Source organism: Callospermophilus lateralis, unplaced genomic scaffold, assembly GCF_048772815.1.
Source record: "Callospermophilus lateralis isolate mCalLat2 unplaced genomic scaffold, mCalLat2.hap1 Scaffold_143, whole genome shotgun sequence".
NCBI classification, from domain to species: Eukaryota; Metazoa; Chordata; class Mammalia; order Rodentia; family Sciuridae; genus Callospermophilus; species Callospermophilus lateralis.
Window position 1 is genome coordinate 866,821 of NW_027512573.1, and position 23,048 is coordinate 889,868.

The 23,048-nt window shown below is 41.4% G+C and overlaps 1 pseudogene; it reads left to right on the forward strand.

Moving 5' to 3' along the window:
- Positions 1-1,684: 1,684 nt before the first annotated feature.
- LOC143387887 (C2 domain-containing protein 2 pseudogene) lies at positions 1,685-22,820 on the forward strand (annotated as a pseudogene).
- The last annotated feature ends 228 nt before the right edge of the window (positions 22,821-23,048 follow it).

The window sequence follows — 23,048 nt, forward strand, 5'->3', positions numbered from 1 at the left end:
TTATTTTTGGCCTGGCACCCAGAACTCTTCCTTGGGAATTTGCCCTGAGGCTGTGTCAAGTCCTGGGATGCTTGAAATCTGCAGGGAGGGCCATGCTGGTGTGCATCTGTGATGAACCTCCCTAGACTGTGTTGCTCTGGTCACTCTTGGAGCTTGGTGCTGTTAGAATCCCTAGGAAGGATGGAGGCAGACTTGAGGGTTAGGGAGGGGTGATTGCCCTGGCGATGACTGAGAGCTGATTGGCTGTTGGCTCCCTGAGATTTTTGGTGCAAAGGGAGTAAAACCTTCCTCTGTTTCTGTTGATTCTGCAAGTGCCATTCCACATGGTGATTTTCAGTTGGACTGAGAGGCCATACCTCCTCCTGGGATGTAGAGCAAATTGTTTTCTGTGTCCTTTTTTGAGGTTGAGAAGAAGGTGGTTGGTTTGGGAGAGAAGATGTGAGGTAGGTGTGGTTCTGGACCTGACACACAGGTGGGGGCAGTGTTTGGGTTAAAAATTGAGAGTGCGCTACATTGTTGGGCAAGGGCTGGTTCTGGGAAAGCTGTGGAGATTCTTCAGCCTAAGATTGAACTGGGGAAGAATCAGAGACTTTTGTTAATTGTAACAGCTTTAAATTGTGCAGAGGAAGACCTCTCAGAAACCCAGGCAGTATCCACCAGGAACTCACTGTGCAGAGAGGGCAGGCCCCAGAACAGCTGGCTACATTGATGCTCTAAAGAATCCACCAAGGCCTTGTGGTAAGATAACTGCTGAGAACCAGGAAGCTGTCCTGGTTTTCCTTTTGTGTTCCAGAAGGGGCTTGCAGTGGTGTCTCTCTTGCCCCCCAGTGACTTCAGCATTTGTCCTAGAGAATCCAGGTAGTGGTCTGGGGTCCTTGGTTTGAAAGAGGATCCATTCTTAGTGTTTTCCTTTCACATTTTTGGTTCTGCTCTTTTTGGTGATTAACATCTCCAACAGTTTCTGGACACCAGGGTTGATGAAAGAGAAGCCCCTAACCTCTACTTGCTGGTGTATAGGGTCTCCCTAGAGTGTGGGGTTTGGTATATTTTATAAAATATATGATAATTTGTTTTGAACTATAGTCCCATCATTATGCTATAAAGTACTCAAACTTATTATTTTGTCTATTTGGGTATGCATTGACAAATTATGTTTTTTTTTTTTTGTACCAGAAATTGAACCCAGCCCCCTTAACCACTGAGCCACATCCCCAGCCCTTTTCATTTTTTATTGTTTGTTTGTTTTATTTTGAGGCAGGTTCTCACTGAGATGCTTAGGACTTCCCTAAGTTGCTAAGGCAGGCTTTGGACTTGCAATTCTCCTGTCTCAGCCTCCCAAGCTGCTGGGTTTAAAGATGAGTGCCGCTGTACCTTGTGACAATTAACTTTTTTTTTTAATATAAGAATAGTCAGAAGAAAAAATGCCAAGAGTTTAAGATTTTAAGCCTATTTCTATAATTACGCCACTTAATTTTGATACATTGCTTGATATTTTACAAAATGTGGGGTTCACTGTGGAACTTTGGGACATGCAGTTTGCTTGATCAGGGCCAGATTTTAAGATGTGAACTTGGCATGCAATTTTAAAGGACTTGTGTGAGAGCTACCTCTTACTTTTAGCATTTCCTTTTAGGAAAATATTATAGTTTGCATCTGGAATGTCCCCCAAAGACTCTAGTGATAGATGCTTGGTCCCCAGTTGGTGGCACTATTAGGAGGTAATGGAGTCTTCAGGAAGTTGAGCCCCACTGGAAGTGGGTCATTTGGGGTGTGCCTCTGAAGATTTATTTTTGTCCCTGGTACTTCTCTCTTTCTCTCTCTCTGTTTTCTGACCATGAGGTAAACAGCTTTATTCTGCCATACCTTCTGGCCTTAATGTTCTCCCTCACCAGAGGCCCGGAACCAATGGAGCCCTGTGACTGTGGATGAAAACCTCTGAAGTCAGTAGCCCAAATCTTATCCTTGTCTGTTTTTCTCAGGTATTTTGTCACAGTAACAGAAAGCTGAATAATTCAGAAAAGTAAGTATTTGACATTTTGGATTATTGGATGAGCTGTGAGTGCAGAAATGTGAATTTCTGGATACATCATAAAATTGATTTAAGCAACCACTATGTAATTTTTATGTGCCATACCTCGTTTAGGGAAAAAGGTAGAGACTGCAATGATATTAATTCTTGAAATACTTTTAAAAGACATTATTTCCCTGAATTTTTAATGACTTTGTTTTTCCTATTTTTCCTGATGCTCATAAAAACAAATCTAATTGCTCATTAAATCTTAGGGTAGATGTTGCCAGATAAAGATATAGGAACTGAAGCTTATATGAAAATGGGATGGTATAAAAGAGACCAAAAACAAAAAAGCAAACTAGTTTGGCACAAAGTTCACATATCCAGACTAGATCTAATAATTTTACATCCTTTAAGACCCCCAAACATTGCTAAGCAGAGGGTAAACACAGCAACAGCATTATCCCAAAGTAGTGTGCTGTCATTATACACTATGAGGTAGTGTTGTACTTTGGATATATTAGAGTTGGGATCTGCAATGTCTTACAAAGGCCCATGAGGTAAAGGCTTGGTTCCCAGGGTGGTGCTCTTTGAACCTGCTGTAACACCTGTTAGATATTAGAGCTAGTGGGAAGTCTTCAGGTTATCAGGGGATTTTAAGACCCAATTCTCTGCCTCTCTCTCTTTTCTTCCTGGCTTTGAGACTAGTAGTTTTGCTTGGCCATGCCCTCCTTCTGCAATATGTTGTCCAATACCAGAAACAAACAAAAAAAAAAAAATTGGTCTGATCAATCATGAATTCCAAAACTGTGAGCCAGAATACACCTTTTTCTCTTTATTGTTTAGTTATGTCAGGTATTTACTATAGTGGTGGGAATTTGACTAATACTCTCCGGCACCAATGCTCTTAATGAACTAAAAAAGCTTTGTAGTCTAGATATAATACCAGGTACATAATTCAGCAAAAGGGGCTCTCAAAGTGTGGGAGCTGGGACTGCACTTCCAATTCTGAATGTGTCAAGAGTGATACCCATGCCCATGACCCTCTATTTTCCCCATTCTCCGTCATCTTCTCTAATAACTCTCCCTGCTACTTACATATCTTTTTTCATCCCTAGACTTCACATATGAGGGAAATTGTGGAATACTTGTCTTTCTGTGTCTGGATTATTTTACTTAATATTATGATCTCCATTCCATTTATTTTTCTACGAGAGACATGATTTTATTGTTCTTTATGGCTGGATAATACTCCACTCTGTGTGTGTGTGTGTGTGTGTGTGTGTGTGTGTATGTGTGTGTGTCTGTGTGTATGTGTGTGTATCACATTTTCTTTATTCATTTGTCCATTGACAGACACACCTAGTCTGATTCCAAAACTTTGTGCTGCACTTTACAAGAAACAATAAACTATACGGTAGTATGCTGACTTTAATCCTTTCAAAAAATGCCACAGCTGTATCATAAGTAGTATTATATTTAGTATCCTGAGAACCTTTATCCAGATTTCCAGAGAGCTGTACTAATTTCAGTTCTCACTAGTAGTGTGTGAGTGTTCCATTTCCCCCCATATCTTCACCAGCATTCATTTCTTCTTTTGCATTCTTGATGATTGCCATCTGATTGGGTGAGATGGAATCTCAATGTAGTGTTGAATTGCATTCCCCCGATGGTTAAATATGCTGAATTTTTTTTTTCATATAATTATTGTCCATTTGTGCTTCTTTTGAGAAGTGTCTGTTTAGTTAATTTGCCCATTTATTGATTGGGCTGTTTGATTTTCTTGTGTTAAATTTTTTGCATTCTATATATATTCTGGATATCCATTCCCCAACCCCAGCAGTGGGCAGAGCCTAAGAAGATCAGTGCTGGGAGTCCTACACACTGCTTTCTTGGATCCTGATACTGAACAGCTGGAGGTACCAGGGGCAGGTAACCTAGATGATTGCCCTGAACCATGAGGCCAAAAGGAAAGGGAGGGCCCCCCGCAGGTCTTCTTCTAGCAGGACCCGTGGTTGCAGCTCTAGGAGATGGCAGATGGAGAAGTCTCCAGCGTGGTCCAGTCGGCCCAGGAGAAGGTGGTGGGAAAGACACTTCAGTTCAGGGCACAGTGCCCTGAGTGGTGGGCTCAGTACATCAGCTGTATGACATACAGCTCTCCCTGGTTCATCTACAGCTGGAGCTACACATGAAAGAAGAAAAAGAAGACATCCAGATTAGGTAGTCCTGCATCCATGTGCCAGAAGTGACAATTAAGATCCAGCCCAAAGCACCAGGGGAGGGCCAGGTGGGTGAGACAAATGCAGTATCTGCAACCCTCAAGGATATTTTGAACCACTTTGTGGGTTCCGCCTTTCTGTCGTGGTTCTGAGCACCAAGCCCACAGACATAAAGTAAGCTCAGATTTACAGCACACTTCATCTACTGCTCAAGAATCCTGTCCTCCTAAACCTCATGAACTAAAACCACAGATGAAGAACATCTGCACCTCGCTGCTAAATGATCCTGGTATTTGGGCAGCGTTAACCTTGTGTGCATTGCCCAGCTGAATGATCCTGTTGAGAGGTTTACCAGCACCCTAGCCAAGAATACTACTCACCTCATTTGGGAGGAAGAGTTCACCTTTGAGCAGAACATAAAGTCCAAGGATTCACACCTGCAGATTAGAGAGGACTGGCAGTACTAAGAAGGTCTGTTGGCCCTGATCACTGTGCTCTCAACCTGTTCTAGAAGCAGCCATCCAGGCTGTAGATCTTCTTTCTGATCAGTGGGCCCATGCTCAGCAGATCAACACTGGGCTCTGTCACTGCAGAGTTTTCTTACATTGAACCCAATAAACTGAAATCCTGGCAAATCCCTTCCCCTGTTGCTGCTGCCAAGATAGGAAAGGATTGCATAGTGATGCCGCATGGGATTGTGGTCACTACTGTCACTACAGTGAAGATGAAGCCTTACTATGATGTGGGGAGGGTATCCCGGCTGAGCTCTGAGTCTCCCCTGAAGACACCCATCAAGGTGAAAGTCATCAAGAAGGACATCTTCATCCAGACCATCTTATGCCATGGTGCACTTGTCAGGAAGATGTTCTCTTCTTCAGATATGGAACTGCTGGCATTGAATGGCTTTGGTCAGGTCACTGAAGTTGCCACTCCGCAACTCATTGACTCTTCAAAGCTGAAACTCAAGTCATCATGGAAGAATAACACTATCATCATTTCAACGATCTCCAAGACCTCATTCTCTCAGGTCCACAACACTGCCCCGATGTAGGACTATGCATCCTCTGTAGACAGAATCCACCAGGATGCACATCTGGCCCCCCATATGCAGCTGTGGCCTCTGTTCACTGGTGGAAGACAAGCCAATCCATTCCCAGCTGCCCTTGAGCCCCAGGAGAAGGTACTGAACCCCTAGGACTTGGAGAAGAATCCCCTGGCAGCAACATGTGGTGACCCATTACCACTTGATTGATGGGACGAGCTGTCTGAGAGCTCCCTGAGCATCTCAGAGCTATGCACTACCAAGAATCCTAAAGGAGGAATTTAAAGGTGGGATGCCAGGCTGTTTTTCCTCCAGTGGCACCAGCAGAAATATCCCGGCATGAGCCAGTCACACAGTGACCTCATGTTCCTATAGCAACATGAGGGCACCTGGAAGAAGGGGGCGACCCTCACTTAGCTGCTGAACAAGAAGCTACTTACTGTCCAGGCACTAGGACGAGAGCACCATGAATGCAATGAATAGGGCCCCTGTGGAGCCCTGCCTGCCTCCTTCCCTGCAGCTGGAGTACAGGCACCTAAGACAGCACCCTCACCAGGACAGAGCAGACATTCTGGCCGCTACCATATGCCCACTCCTCCAACATGGTTTTCCCCAACAATCTAGTTTTTGAAAGGGAAAGAACAATCTAAGTCTCCAGCTGGAGGCTTCCTCCAAAGAGAACTGACAAAGCCCAGTTTGCCACCAGAATCTCAGTGGAACCTGCAGCTCCCACCTAAGCATTGAGGTAACAGTTAGGAGAAGAGTTCCTTGCAAGAGAAATACCATGCTCAGCAGTGCCTGGGAGGGAAGCTGGGGATTCAATTTTACCCACCCAGCTCTCTAGCAGCACATGTTTGGGGCCCATGCCTGGACCGTGTCATGGGGAAGTGTGTCCCTCTGGGCTGTCACTATGAACAGAGTGGATGCTAACCTCTCCCTAATTTATTTCTTAGGAGTAAAAAGTACACCTGGCCCTGAGGACAGACCGGATTTTTTTTTTTTTAATTTAACTTTATTTATTTGTTTTTTGTTTGTTTGTATGTGGTGCTGAGGATTGAACCCAGGGCCTCACCTGCCTTAGGCAAGTGATCTACTACTGAGCCATAACCCCAGCCCCAACAGGCAGGAATTTTGATAAAGAAATTACGATAGCAGTTGAAATGCTTTGTCAAATATAGGAAGGCATTTGCCTTTGCCCTTAGCCATAGAACTTGAACAGTTATGCAAACACTAAGTATGTCCTTTGCATATTATACTGAACATTTTCCCATGGTTACTTTGAGCCTACTTTCCAGTGGATATAACATAAATGCTGATATGGTTCTTAAGTCTTCCTCTGCCATGTCTGCAGCTCAGAATGCCAGTGGAACAGCTTATGTGCAGATTTCCTTTCTGTCTGCTGCACTTACTAGACTAGAGTGGGAACCTGACCCAGAAAGTTGTGAGCAATAAGTGATAGGGCATAGAACATGGTAACACCCCCCACCCCCACTACACACACACACTATTTTGCCAAATATTCCCTACAGCCCAAACCAAGTACTTGTAGAACACTAGAAGAAATTATTTTGCATCTCAGGTGCCCATTTTAGGAATGGGAATTTAATAACAAATGGTTCAAACATGGGAAAATCTTTTTATGGGCTCTTCAGATTTCTGCTGTGAATAGTGCTCCTGGCCACATTTTGGAGTGTCCTTGTTTTTGGTTTCCAGTAGGAAAAATGGTAAGCGTGGCACACACTTTCAAAACCCTGTGTACCTAGCAAACTGCTTCCCTCATCAGTATGCCTATACCTTGGGTCATTCAGTTTTCATGTTGCTCTGCTCCTCTTGAATGTATAATGCCAGCAGACATGCTTGTTGAAGGGTGATTGTCACTGGAGTGACATATTTTGACCCTTTAATGAGACTGGTGTTCTTTTAGTAAGATTGGAAAGTCTGGTGTGACCCTGACCTCTGGCAGATGGGCAAGTGGGTGTGCGCCTTCCATTAACCCTTCAACATGTATTTCAGGGGAATAGAGCCATCAAGGAGCAAGGCCCTTTGTGAGAGCCAAAACTGAAGCACTTTTTTTTTTTTTCCTGGTTTTGAGGAAGACATTCAAAAACTACATTGGGATTTCCACTTTCAAATGCACATTTTAAAATTCCTAGGTGTTTCAGAAATTATCAAGTGACTTTTTTTTTGTTTGTTTTTTAAAATTTAGCTTTATTTATTTGTTTGTTGCTTGTTTGTATGTAGTGCTGGGGACTTTTTAACCTTACTTTGTTTTTAAAGATTGCATTTGAATGTTAACCTATTGTAAATTTCCAAATGTATCAATAGCAAATTAGTTCTCCCACCAAAAGAGAGAGAGAGAGAGAGAGAGAGAGAGAGAGAGAGAGAGAGAGAGAGAGAGAGAAAAGAACAAAGAACATATAGCAAAAATACTGTACTGATACAGAATTCCTTGTGCTGATTTTCACTGAATTTTAGGGAAAGTTATTACCAAAAGCCAGTTGATAACATCTCTATACTTAATATTAATAGTAGCAGTAATCAGAATGTATGACCTTCATGGAATAGAAATTTACAAAGAATTCATTTGACTTTGACTCAATCATTCAAGTGGTGGTTTACTATGTTAGAAATGTTTCCAGTCAATGTCAGAGTGCTCTGGAGTGACTGATTCCACCTGTACTCGTAGGCTTGTGTTCCATGGCTCAAACCAGTGTGGCTGTGTGGATTATTACAATATTGAAATACTTCCATACTAGTTGGTGAAGAGTCCTGAATGGGCCCCCTGCTGCCAGCCTGTCCCTGCATCTCATCTGATACTAACTACACTCCCTGTTCTCCTGTCAGCTGAAGCCCTCTGGGTCAACTCCAGCCCTATGGACAGGGAGTACATTCTTATTGGCTGTAGTCTGTGATATTTTCGTGGTTAAGTTTTTAAATATCATCTAGTGTACCTGCTCTTATTTAAATTTTTGACATTTCGGAGTTCATCATAGAGTTTTGTGTTAATTTGGATTTTGGAAAATTGTTCATTTGTTATCTTGACTACTACTTTTTGGCATCCCTTAGAGGTTTTCCACCCCATCTTCATTTTCTTCAATCTGAAATTGACCCATCTGTATCCATTCTGGCATTCAGCTTTCAATTTGTTAGAGCTTTTATGTCATCAAAAGCATTAAAATAATGAGAATGGTTCCAGGTGCTGTTGGACACAGTAACAGACTCACATGAGGGCCCTGTCTTCCAGGGACATGGGGCCGAGGTTGCCATTGAGGAAGGCAGAGTCCACCTTCTCTTCCTCTCTGCAAAAAGGGGTGTGTAGTACTCAGCTTGGGTTGCCATAACAAAGTGCAGTGACAGAGTCGCTTGAACAATAGAAGTTTATTTTCTCACAGTTCTGGAGGTTGTAAGGCTGAGATCCAGATGTCATTAGGATATTTTCTTCTGAGAATTCTCTCCCTGGATTGTGCATACCATCTTCTTCCTATGTCCTCACATGGTCCCCCTTCTTGTGTTTCTTTGTCCTAATCTCCCCTTTCCTTGTGTATGTGTGTGTGTGTGTGTGTACATATATGTACATAAACATATACATATATATGCATATATAATCACATATTAATTACATAAATTAATGGGCTTCACTGTGTCATTTCCATACATGCATGTATCATGAATTGATCTTCTTTTACCCTTGCTCACCCTTTCTTCTCCCTGATACCTATGGTCCTTGTTTCTGGATATCTTTTCTTGGTTTTTTTAGTTTCCACATATGAGAGAAAACATGCAATATTTTCCTTACTGTGGCTAAATTATTTCATTTAGCAAGAAGTGTTTTCTTGCAAATGGCAGGATCCATTTTTTTCTTTGAATAATATTCCATCATTATTTTTACTCTATTTGCTTTATTCATGCATCTGTTGACGGGCACCTCAACTGAGTCCACATCTTACCTATTGTCAATAGTGTCACAATAGACATGGTCATTCAGGTGTCTTTTTTATTTGCTGATTTCATTTCCTTTGAATGAATACAAAGCAGTGGCATACCTGGGTCATATGGTAGTTCTATTTTAATTTTCTGAGATCCATCCCTACTGTTTGACATCCATAGATGTCATACTTATTTACATTCTTACCAACATTCTGTTTACTTCACATCCTCACCGGTGATATTAATATAAAATAACCATTCCAACTGGAATAACCATCTTACTCACCTTGGTAAGACATAATCTCCTTATAGGTTTGATTTGCATCTATGATGGCTAAAGATGTTGAGCATTTTCACATATATTTATTGGCAATTTGCATTTCTTCTTTTGAGAAGTGTATTTAGGTCATTGGTCCATTTTTATTATATGACTTGCTTTTTGGTGTTGTGTTTTTCCTGTATTCATCCTATATCAGACAGATAGCTGGCAAAGACTGTCTCCAATTCTCTTTTGTTTCCTCTTCACTCTGCTGATTGTATTATCTATGCAGAAGTTTTTTTTTTTTTAATTTGATACAGTTAAATTCATTCTCATTCTGATTTTCTGAGCCGTTGGAGTCTTCACTTGGAAATCATTGCTTTTGCCATGATCTTGAAGTGTTTCCTCTATGTTCTCTTTAGTAGTTTCAAAGGATCCTGACATACATTCAGGTCTTTAATCCTGAGATGAGTTTTGTACAAAGTGAGAGGTAGGGATCTAATTTCAGTATTCTACATGGGAACATCCAGTTTTCCCAGCACCATTTGTTGAAGAAGGCTGTTCTTTCTCCAATATTTTGGCATATTTTTTGATAATTGGTTGCAGTTTATATTTATTTCTGGGTTCACTGTTCTGTTCCAGTGGTGTACATGCCTCTTTATATGCCACTAGTATACTGTTTTTGTTACTATGGCTCTCCGATACAATTTGAAATAAGGTATTGTGGTGCTTCTAGCATTGCTCTTTTTTGCTCAAAATTGCTTCATTCTGAATATTTTTTACTTACATATGAATTTTAGAATTATTTTTTTCTAGTTCATTGGAAAATGTCATTGGTATTTTTAGGGGGATTGCAGTGGATTGTATATGTCTTTGGGTAGTATGGCCATTTTAACAATATGAATTCTCTGGATTCATGAACATAGTAGGTGTTTCCAACTTCTAATATGTTCTTCAATATCTCTCTTCAGTATTTTGTAATTTGCATGGTAGAAGCCTTTCACATTCTTAGTTAGATTTATTTTTAGGTGTTTCTTCTTCTTTTTCTTCTTCTCCTCCTTCCCCCTTTTCCCTTCCTCCTTCCCCTCCTCCTTCTTCATTGCTGTAATAAGATTAATAAGATTACTTTCCTGATTATTTTCTCAGAGAACTCATTATTGGTATGTACAAAAGCTACTGATTTTTGCATACTGATATTGAATCCTAATTAAATGAATTTGTTTATCAGTTCTAAAAGTCTTTTTTGGCTTTTTTTTCAATTATCTTGTTACACAAACAGATCATTAGTAAATGAGGATAATTTGACTTCCTGCTTTAATGTTTACTTTCTCTTGCCTAATTTCTTTGGCTAAAATGTCTGGTACTATGTTGAATAAGGTTAGTGAGAGTGAGATCATCTTGTTCCTGATCTTATAGGGAGTGTTTTCAGCTTTTCTCAGTTTAGTATGATGTGTAGCCTTCACTGTGTTGAGACATGATCCTGCTATATGTAGTTTCTTCAGGGTTTTCATCATAAGGAGAATGCTGAATTTTATCAAAGGATTTTTGGCATCAATTGAGATAATCATGTGATTTTTATCCTTGATTTTATTTATTTGCTTTATTACATTTATTGATTTGTGTTTGCTGGACCATTCTTTCATCCTTGGAATGAAAGAAACTTGATCATGTCATGTTATCTTTTTAATCTGTTATTAAATCTAAAAGTGTTTATTAAAGATTTTCATATCTGTGTTTCTCATAGATATTGGCATATCTTTCAGTTTATCTCTAACCACATTTGGTTTTAAAGATTGGGTGCTCCAAGATTTATTGCTTATGCATTTATAATAGTTATATCTTTATGATGAATTATGCCTTCATCAATATATAGTACCTACTTTCCTGATTTTGTTTTAAAGTTTGTTTAAGATTTCCTTTTCTGTTGTGTCCTTTATAGGTTTTCTTAGCAGGGTAATACTGGCTTCGTAGAATGAGTTTGGAAGCTTCCTTTCCCTGTTTTATGAATTAGTTTGAGCAGCATTCGTGTTAGTACTTTTAAAAATTAGGTAAAATTCAGCAATGATTCCATCTGGTCCTAGGATCGTTATTTCTTTTTTCCTTTTTTTAATATTTATTTTTTAGTTGTCATTTGAACTCAAGACCTTCATTTTATTTATTTATTCTTATATAGTGCTGAGAATTGATTCCAGCGACTCACATATGCTAGGCAAGCGCTCTACCATTGAGCCACAACCCCAGATCTCTTTTTTCCTTTTAATCAGAAAAATTTTATTACCGCTTCATTCTCATTACTTGTCATCAATCTAGTTAGGTATTTTATATCCTCTTTGTTGAATTTGGTAATTTATATGTGTACAGAAATGTATATTTTTCCATTTCTTCTGGATTTTCTAGTTTATTTGGCATAGAGTTTTTCAAAATTTTCCTTAATGATCCTTTGAATTTCACTATTATTAAGAATCCTTTTTATGTCTAATTTTACTTCTTTGAGCCTTCTCTTTCTCTTTAACAGTTTAAGGGATTGTCAATATGATTTTTTCAAAGAACCAACTCTTTGTTTTATTGAGGCTTTGTATTATTCTTTTAGCCTTTAATTCATTCATTTCTTCTGTGATCTTTACTATTTCTTTCCTTCCATGGAGTTTGGATTTGGATTTTGTTTTTATAAGAAAATGTTATTGATTTTAGTTCTATTTTTCTGACTTAGGCACCCATTGCTATAAATTTGCACTGCTTTTCCTGTTCTGGTATGTTGTGGTTCCATTTCATTTGATTCAAGGAGTTTAAAAAATTTTCCGATTTTTTTCTATAATCTGCTATTCATTTAATAGTGTTGTTCAATCTACATGTGATTGTGTAATTTCTGCAGTTATTTCTAGTTTCTTTTCATTGTGATCAAATAAAATACAAGAAATTATTTTATTGAAAAACTTCGGTAGGAGTTGCTCCATGGTATAATATATAGTCTACTTTGGAAAACATTTTTTGTGCTGAAGAAAATAATGTGTATTTTGTAACTGTTGGATGGAATAATTTGAAGATTTTGTTAAGTCCTTTAGATCTAAAGTATATTGTAAATCTGAGGTTTCTTTTTTATTTTTTTAAATAGTTGTACACAATACTTTTATTTTGTTTATTTTTATGTGGTGCTGAGGATTGAACCCAGGGCCTCAAACATGCTAGGCAAGTGCTTTACCACTGAGACACAACTCCAGCCCCTTATGTTTCTTTTTTTTGATTTTTTTTTCGGGGGTGTCTGGAAGATGTATTTACTGTGACCTATCTTTCCATTTATCTCTAATCATGTTTGTTTTTTAAAAATTGGTTGCTTCAAGACTTATTGCTTATACATCTATAATAATTATATCTTTGGATTAATTATTCCCTTGGTCAATATATAGTGACCTCCTTTTCTGTTCTGTTTTTATTTTAAAGTCAGTTTTATCAGTTATAAAAGTAGCTACTCCTTTTTGCTTTTGGATTCCCTTTACTTGTAATCATTTTTCATTCTTTCATTAGCACTGTGCACATGAGGTAAATTTCTTGTAGGCAGCATATTGTTAGGTCTTATTTTTTAATCCATTTAGCCAATCTGCATCTTTTATATGGGAAATTTAAAACATTTACATTCAGGGTGATTATCAAAAGGTATGTACTTATTCCTGTAATTTTGCTCCTTTTTTCTTCTGGTAGTTTTGAATGTACCATTTTTTTTTCTTCCGGTCTTATTCATTTTAGGAGTTTACCATATTGATGATATATGATTCTTTACTATTTCTCATTTGCATGTCTACTCTTCTAGTGAGATTCACTTTTTCACATTTGCTGATAATTTTATCTTCCTTCCTCTTCGGAGTATAGTACTCCCTTTTGTATTAGTTTAGCTTTTTATCACTGTGACACAATATCTGAAAAAAACTCTTAAAGGAAGAAAGATTTATTTTACCTCATGGTTACAGAGGTTTCATTCTGGGGTTGGCCAGCTCCATTCCTTTGTGCCTAAGGTGAGGCTGAACATGATGGCAGATGGGTTTGACAGAGGAAAGTTGCTCATCACCTGGCAGTTGGGAAGCAGAGAAAGGGATAGGAAGGGGCTAGTGACAAGATATGTTCCCCAAGGGCCTGCCCCCAAGGACCCACTCCCTTCAACTAGACCCTACTTCTCACAGTTTCCACTGCCTCACCCCAGTAATCCATTCATATTATGAAGCCATCAGTGGATTAATCCACTCAGGACGTCAGAGTCCTCATGATTCAATCATTTCCTAAAAAGCCCCACCTCTGAATACTACTGCGTTGGGATCAAGCAATCAGAGTATGAGCCTTTTGGAAACATTCTGGATCCAAACCATAACAAGTATCTTCAGTGGTGCTGGGTGGTCATTCATTCCCTTAATTTATTCTTATGTAAAGTCTTTCTTTATCTCTCTTGTTTTCTTGAAGACTAACACTGCTGGGTATAGCTGTCATTTTTGACACTCTACTTCTTTATCCAGAGTACTTTCTTTTTTAAAAAAATCACCAGTCAGAATGGTTTATAGTCAATCATGAAGATCTCATTTTACCTTAATTACTTCTTTAAAGGCCCAATTGCCAAATAAAGTCACATTCTGAAGTATTGGTGGTTGAGACCACGTATGAGTTTGGGGGCACATAACTCAACCATAATAGGTAGGTGTGGAGAGTTTGGTTGTTTCTAGTGAGCATCAGGGACCTCAGGCCACCACAGTGTTTATAGCAGCAGGACTCACGGGGCCTGTGGATGAGGGTGGGTGGCATGGCTGGAGAAGCTCTGCCTTTGTTTCCCTAGCAAGTTACAATAAGTGACTTTATACATCAGTCAGTTAGTAAACAGCCCAAGAAAAACCAGTGTCTCTGAGACTTGTCAAGTGGTTGATTGCTTAATAAAAATGAACGATATCATATGCATGGTTAGTAGTCATATATAGACTATAAATCCAAAATCCAAAGTGATTGTGCAGAATAATTATGAATTATGAATCCATGTGACATAACCTAGAAAACAAAACTAGTGTGATGTCACTCCTTGAAGGTAAAATACTGACTTAATTCATCCATAAGGCCAATCTGATGTTTATAGTGATGTTGTGAGAGAAATCAACACTTTAAATATGTGATCAGCTTCGAGACACAGCTAGAAGCTTAAACACACATTGATTCCCATCTTGCTATATTAGGCCACTCCCACCAGCATCAGTCATCCCAAAAGGATGTGATGAAGGCTCAGTGTGTCTTGTCAACACTGTTGAATAAAATGGGGTCATTTTGCATTTTCCCACCTCTTGGCCAAGACAGAATCCAAGGTCATTGAGAGTCCAGGTCTCTGGGGAATGAGAACAGCAAGAATGATGTGATAGGTTTGATGTAAGTAAAATGTGTCCAATTAAAAGTGCTGTCCTCAATTCTGAGATTAATCCACTTAGGATGTCAGAGACCTCATGATTCAATTTTGCATTAAAATTTACTTTTAAGAAATCAAAGTCATAAAATTAGTTTGCAGTTTTTAACTTTCTGTTTTATTTTAAATATTTTTACTTCTTTACTTGGCCAAAGCAAAACAAAAAATTACATCACACCTTGATTTGGGAATTTCAAGTGTTTCTTTTTTTAATTTAGAGGCTCCATAAATGTATAAAGTTGAAGATTGTTCCTGTAAAGCAGCAACTCCTGGGCCCCAGGGCAGCTCCAGGAGCCATGCAGTACAGATACCTTGGGTGGGGAAGAAACTGTTGAAACCTGTGTGTGCATATCAAGCAGAAGGGGCATCCTTGTCTTCTTCATTGTTAGTGAGCAGGTGGTAGGGTGCCTCCCTGATCCTTGACAGTCCAGGTCCCTGTGGATCCTGGGTTCTGCAGTGAAGAGGAGTAACCTCTATGCAGAAGGTCTGAAGAGGGATGTCTAATTATTCCCTCTAAGCAGAGGGTGATGACCCCAGCTGTAGGTGCCCCTCTACAGAACTTGCTGATGACATTGTCTAGTTATATTTGAACAACCCAGAATGGCCTTGTGGCTTAAGAACTTCCCTGCCAAGAACCTAAAGACTATGAAGGGAACAAGCAAGATCCTGATAAAGTCGTGTTCCTTGAAGGAGAACTTTGTCTGCCAGTTGACTAGTAAAGCCAATGGTAAACTAACTACAGCTGCAAGAAATGAGGAACCTGCCCTGAAGGTCATAGCAAAGCCATTAAGAACAGAGGCTTTTATTTGAATTAAATATCAGCAGTCCCTTTTGTATAATGTGCTGTGGTTTATATAATATATACTGTTAACTTTTTGTATCTGCAGTCCTTGTCCATGGATTCAACTAACCTCAAATTAAAAATATTGACAAAGAATAATTTATCTGTATTGAATACATATAGACTTTCCCTCTTGCTGTTATTCCTAAACAATACTGTATAATAACCCTTTCCTGGGGCCCAGAGTCCATGGGAGATGTGAGGTAGCAGGGCACAAGGCCTGCTAGGGCATCTGAAGTTCCACACACTGGAAACACTCCTTCTGTGTACTGGGATGGTGGCACTGGGGCTGGGGAGCATCCTGATTTGGGTTTTCCTGAGGCAGTGACTGAGACTAAATTCTGACTTGTTTGGAGCTACCTTCTCTCTCAGGTGGGATGCTCAAGGTGCACTGGAATATATCTGGAGAGGGGGCCTAACTTCCACATCTAAACTGATTCACCGATAGTGAGCCTGGGGCTGAGGTGATAATGATGGCTCACAGGTATCACTAACCAGACACAGTGACCACCATTTTGCATGATTTAAATAAACTGCCATGTCTTAGCATTCAGGTGTGAATATAAGAGGCTTGCCCTGAATCACATAGTGGTGTGTGGGTGGGGGGTGTTGGGGGGAGGTGCTCAAACCTGCTAGCATGGCTGCTTCTCCAGACTCATTATGGGTTTATGGACCCTCTGGGAATGTGGCCAGAACTCCTGATCCTACAAATGTGCTCATGAGGCCCTTGGCAGGGACTAGTGTTTCCCTACTGATTCTAAATGCAGAAAACAGTTAATCCCCTTTGCTCACCCAGGGAGTAGCTCCTGGGGCAGGTGGTTGTTAGTTGTCCTCTACCTTCCATGGGATAATCCACAGTTACCTGTGGTAAGGACAAACCTTCTATTTGTGGGGAGCACATATACTCTAAAGCTGAGAGATGCCTGATTTTCTACTTAGCAAAGCATGGGAAGTCTCCTCGTGAACAATATTAATTTACAGAAAGAAGTAGACATTTCAGGAGCACCCTTTCATCAGCTTGTTGTTAATACCTTAGCTTGAAAAGCCCCTCATGCAAAGGAAAACTGCAGGGACTCACTCCTGCCCTTGGGAAATGTGGAGTGTGTCATACACACCCAGGGAAGTGCCAGCATTGTGCAGATGTCCTTGGGTGCATCTGATGACAGCAGATGGAAGGGAGAAACTGCTGTTTCACTGGGCTGTGGGGTTGAACTATCCTTTCTTGTAAAGGAAAAAAACATTTTTCAGTAAACTTGAAATCTATGGCACCAATAAAAGAGGAGGAAGTGTGCCTGGCAGATGATCTTTTTAACTAAGAAACATGTCTTACATCTGCATAATTATGTTTATGAGAATTGTTTTTAGAGAACTTGAGCAAACAGTGCATTATGGGAAGGAAATTCTAAGAAAATCATCTTCATTGCACATATAAGGTTAGTAGTGGGTTACTAATATTATTTCAGGAAATATTTTGGAAAAATAGTAAATTGGAATCAAGGGTTGAATCCCATTGGTATTATTAAGTAAAAATAAAGTGCGATAAAATATATTTAGATTATTTACATTTTCCCATTATCATTTTATTCATGAATACTAGTTAGGTTAACAAGATAAAGATATCAGAATATTCACTTTGCTCACATGCATGGTCACCACAGCAACTCAGCAAGTTATAGAAATTTAATATTATTTTGATTAATGATCATAACAGATTCATTTAGGTTCCTTATTAGCGGTTGCCAGATAGAAAACCGTGTATTTGTAAAATTTTTAAGTTTCCTAATTAAACGTTCTATTTGTTCAGCTTTTTATTTTCCATTCATGTTATTTCTTGACTCATTTTCCAAGTCTCATAACCATTGTTATAATCCCATGGAAATTACTTTTCTTCATAGTGGAGATGACACTGAGAAGTGCTGGTGGGTGGTGGGTCCGTCAGCAAAGCCGGGCTCTGCCATTACCCTAACATCAGATGGCTTTCATTGACAAATCAGGTGCCCAGTCCCTTAAGCTCCCCAGACCTCTCCACCCACTCTCTGTCGTTACTCACTAGAGTAAAGCAGGATCCCACAAGTTCAGCCACCTCTGCACAGTGGCCCCTCCAAATCTAGTGAGGACATCACCCTCCTGCCTCCCAAGTCCAGCACCAGGTCAGGCCGACAGGAGTTTTCTGGGCTGCTGTCAGTTTTCTGGGAAGTGACCACTTAGAGTGTCTCTAACTGCTTTCTAAGACAAATCCAGGTCATCTCTGGCCCTAAGTTCCCACTTCCTATGGATTTCATTCTTGCCTTCATCAGTCATTTATGGACATATTCCAAGTGCCTGATTCTGGCAGCCAGCTTCCCATTTCTTTGTACTTTAGGGAAGGGGGTGACAATGAATAAATACAAAAATACTGGGTCAGGCAGGGGGTATGGACTAGGAAGAGCAGACCTGGCCCTCCTGGGAACCATGGAAGATCTTGAGGATGGGCATTGAGAAAGAAGCCCATTGAGAAGGGAAGGAGCCCTGCAGCATTGAGGAGTGATCATTCCAAGCACAGGGAAATCAAGCAGGGTTTCTGTGAAGGAACAGCATCCAGAATGGTTCAGGGAAAACCTCAGCATGGGTGGCGTGCCATGGGGGAGGGTCATGGTGAGAGTGAGGCCACAGAGCCCCAGGGGCCACACCCTGCAGGACTTTGAGGCACTGGGTGAGAACCTGAGGTTGTTCTAACCAGGTGAGTTGCACAGGATTATTTTGAGGCAGATGTAGATCACTTGACTTTCGACAGTTCCCCTACTGAAGCCAGTGGTTATGGTCCCTCATTGTAGTTGCAGCTGGATGGCTGAGGGGTTTGGGCTAATTTTGTATTTTCTGCTCTGCACTATATAATTCATAGTAGCAGAATATTATCTTTTAATTCACAATATATCCCATTTTAACTACAGTGCCTAGTGTGAATTGGTTTCTCAACTTGGGTTATATTTGTGTGGGGGCAGGGAGGAGAGGCGGGGTTGAGGAGAGACTGTACACTTTCTGTTAGTGGAAGCTTCTCTTTTTTCTTCTCTATCACTTTACATTTGTAACTCCATAAATTCATCTCTGTTTGTGTGGATGCCTAGGATATTGTGTGGGTGCTCAGCCCCTGGGAGGTAGATGTGAGTCCAGATGCTTGTTTGCTGGTTCATATCATTCCTAGAGTCCATCTGCTGTAGGTGTTTATTGTGTTTCCAGACTAGTCAACAATCCAGAATTCAGTTCCTGTCTCCAAAGAAATAAAAGGGGGGCCATTTATACATTTGACAAGATAATAACTAATACTGGACAAATAAGATGATGATTTCTCTCACTGAATGTTGGCTGCATTTTATTCGTGTTTAAAATTTGTGATTCTCTAAACTGTGGGTCAAAGTTGAGGATGGTGAACACCTGTAGAGGAAGGAATTTTTCAGGTCTACACTTAGAATCTGCAGTTCTTCTGTTCAGAAGCAATGACATTACAGAGGAACAAAAGTTCCTGAGGATTTTCCTAAGCAGAGAACGTCATCTGGGAGGCCACATTGACAGTGTCTCAGTGTCTCAGGGGTCTGGCCAGTGTCCTTGTGCTTCCAGTTGGCTAAGGAGTTTCACATGAAAGAAAAATGATGTGGGGTTTTCTGTAGAAAATTTCTGTGAAAGGTCTCTGTGTTCAGTCCCTGTGGGGATTCTGAGGTGCCTGTGTGATATCTCTGTGTGGGTCTTTTAAAATCTGTGTAAAGTCTGTATGAGGTCTCTGTGTGAGGAGGACACTCCATGTGGTCAATGTGTTTGTGTGAGATGTCTGTGTACTATCTGTGGGTGGTCTCTATGAGACCGTTGAGGAAATCTGTAGGACATCTCTGTGGAGATGTTTCCCCTTGGTCTGGAACTCTGTGGGAGTTCTATGTGAGAGATCACTGCATGAGGACCATGTGGCAGTGAAAGGTTGTTGTCGGAGACTCTGTGTCTCTGAGGTCTCTCTGAGGTCTCTGTTAGTACAAATCTTTCAGAGGTTCTTTTAGGAAGTCTGTCAAGGGTTCTGTGAGATCTGTGAGGACCCTGAAGTTGGTGCTATATCTGAGGGAAGTCCTTGTGTTACTGTGACTGCTGTGTTAGAGGTTCTGTAGTGGATTCTGTGGCCATCTTTAGGTTGGGTCTGTGAATGGCTATATGCCAGGGGGTCTTACTTGTGTCTGACAGAGGATTCTGTTACATCTCTGTGTGGGGGTCTCACTGTGGGTCTCTGGGATATCTCCTGGTTGTTGGAATTACTGCCCTTTCTAGATGACAAAGCTGACAGAAGCAGAGGGAAACAGGACTTCCTTTCTCATGACTCTGGCTGTCCATCAATTTCGCTATCTGTGGCATTATCCCTTCGCAATACCTGGGGTCCACATCCAGGTCCTCTTCCCAGAGAACCTGCCTCTCTGTGCTTTGAGAGGGCCCAGCAGGGCCAGATTCAAGGATCTAACTCTGTTCTATCCCATTTGGTGCCTGGGTCTTTTCTTGATCCTAGGCCTATTCTGAGGTCTGCTATTTTCAAATAAGGGACAGGACCTGGCTCAGGGTTGGCCTGTAGGGCCTGTTCTCGCACTGGAAAGGACTACCTGGCTTTACCTATGGAGTACTTTCAGACATTAGAGCAGGACCATGCCTGTGTCATCTGCCTTGGTGGCACTTCATGGTACAGGACTCTCCATCACTTAACAGGGCAGAGGGCCCATGAGTGGTGCTGCTGCCTTCCCCAGGTGGGCCATAGCATCAAACATTCTGCAGACATGGTTTCTCTTCTTTGTCCTTTGGGACCTGCCTGCTTTCCCATGTGGAGAGGCTGCAGGAAGAAGAAGCCTGTGTTGGAAGCAGAGTGAGGTCAGGGAAGTCTGCTGGTTGCCCCCACCCAGCTTACTCCTACATTTTGGACAAGTCACTGCCATGATATGACAAGTTCTAACTGAATCACTTTTTCTTCTCTAGTCTCTGGAAAAGCAATTTCTGGAAGCCTAGAGAATCTTGCTTTGTGATTCCAGGCTACTCCTTTTGGACTTTTTAGGTCCCTGCTTTTCCACTGCAGAAGAAGTGCTAGGGCCATGTCTAAAGGTCATCTAACTGGAAGTCACAGCTGGAGTTTCTTAGTTCTGGCTACTCCAATTGATTAACTCATCCGTTCTTTCTCTCCAGCCTGTGTCTTTGCTAAAGGGGCTTCTCCAGGTCTGTGGTCTGGGAGCTAGAGAGGGTGCACAGGGTTGAGGCCAGAGTGAGTCCACAATTTTCGGTCCCTCAGGTTGGTGGCTGGTAATAGGAGTGCAGAGGCTTCCCATAAACCACACCATTTGTGATATCCCCATGTTATTCTCTTTCTTTGGCTCCATTTTAATCCTCCACATCCCATTCTCTGCCCACTCTGCCCCAATGTCAGATGGTTAGTGCATACATATTTGTGCCAACTGGGGGTTAGGGGGTTCAGGGTTAGCAAGTTGCATGTGACACAGCCCTTAGCAGCCAACTTGCTGTTCCCACCCAGACACATACAGATCTACAATTTTCATTCTGGCCACTGCTTTAGAGAATGAGGAAGGCAGGAGCAGAAATAGGTGACATGGCCACTGCATGCAGCCTGAAGAAAAAGGAGCTGGAAAGGCCCATCTCTATGTTAACCTCCATAAGGCAGGGGTTCACAGGGCAGTTTTCCTGTGTTTCCCACCAAGACATCCAGCAGCAAGGACTCTCTGGCCACCTCTGAACTCAGGACCAGGAAAGTATAACTTTCCTGGACATGGGAAGCTACTAAGTTCCATGGTATCCTTGTACCCCAAACTGTATAGCTTCACAAAGATCAGGATTGAGGGAAAGGCTGATTCAGACCTTGGGGTGGGTTTCTCGTGGGGTAGCCCCATTCTTGATGAGTCCCTAAGGCATTCTCTTATTTCTAATGATCAAGTCATGAATTCTTAAGTTGTAATGAGAGGATTGATCTGGCATAAGGGTGCGTACTCAATGCCACTGTCACCTCCCTGCATGTCCACTTCCTTCTAGAATCCAGAGTAATGAAGAACAGATATGACCTCCTTCCCTAGACCCAGCAAGACACGGACAAAAGCCTCTCTGATTAAAAAAAAAAAGCAGTATTATTAAGCCATTGTCACCTCATTATCAAACAGGTTGGGCTCACATGAGGACAGTTTTTCTCAGTATGGTCTGAATTGTGGGAAAAACTTTTTCCCAGCAGGATAGGAGTGGGAAGCATGTTGATGCTGATGAGACAACAAACGTCTCTGAAGAGCACAGTGCCTTGGATAGTGCACACTGTGGCCCGAGATACCTCCCACCCTGGGTCCTCTGCTGGCAGGGGCTGGACAGAGGTGCAGACTCCTTGAGCAGCAAGGCTGGATTGTTATCCTGGTTTCTGATCCACCTGATTGGAGGATGGCTGTGGCCCCTGGGGTGGCCTGGTGACCAGGAGCCATAGCTTTCATCCCTCTCCTTTGCTCCAGGGAGGAGGAACCCCTGGAATAATGCGATTGCCTACCCACAGGGGTCTGTGGTTCCTCTTTCACCATGTTTTTCTTGTGGGAAGAAAGATTATGATGAAACCTCATTTTCTGCTCTATGATCCATTCAACAGTGGTCATGAGTGCCTGGGCTTCCGATGCCCTCTTATTTGTAAGCTGTCGGCTTGTGACTGACCTTTGGCTTTGGGTAGTAGTTGATGGGGTCATGACTTTGGATAGGGAGTTTGCCTGCCTTTTGCCTTTACTGGGGACAGTATTCTGCAGAAAGTTCTTTATTCTGTCCCCAAAGTTCCTCTTTGAAGGAGCCTTGGAGGACTTGTCCCCCACAATGTCTCCTACCTTCATGACTGGGGCAGAGTGGCCCTGAAAGTCTTTCTTCTTATGCTTCTGACCTGGGCCTCACTCTGTCCTCCCTCTTGGCAGTTGGCCTTAACTTATTTCTCCTGCTCTTCCCTGAATCCTGGAGCTCAGGGATCTTGGGTTCCTGTAGGTCTTCGCTGCTGTCTTCACTGGTCAAGAGTCTATACAGCCCCCAAGAAGTTGATGAACTGCTACTGGACATGCTTCGGGAGCTGGACCATCTCTCCTAGGAAGCTAGGATGTCTGTAGCCAGGAGCACCTCAGGGGCACATTCTTGATGAAACATGTCAGTGGCACAGTCTTGTGGGATGACACCTGTAGCCAGTTCTTGAGGCTGGTTCTCTGGCTCAGTCTCTGCTTTCAGGCATGAGTAGTATCTTGGCCCTGGGAAATAGAACTTATAGGAGGGTGTTACTGATCCTCTGAGATTCTAAATTCCCCAGATTAATATGAACATT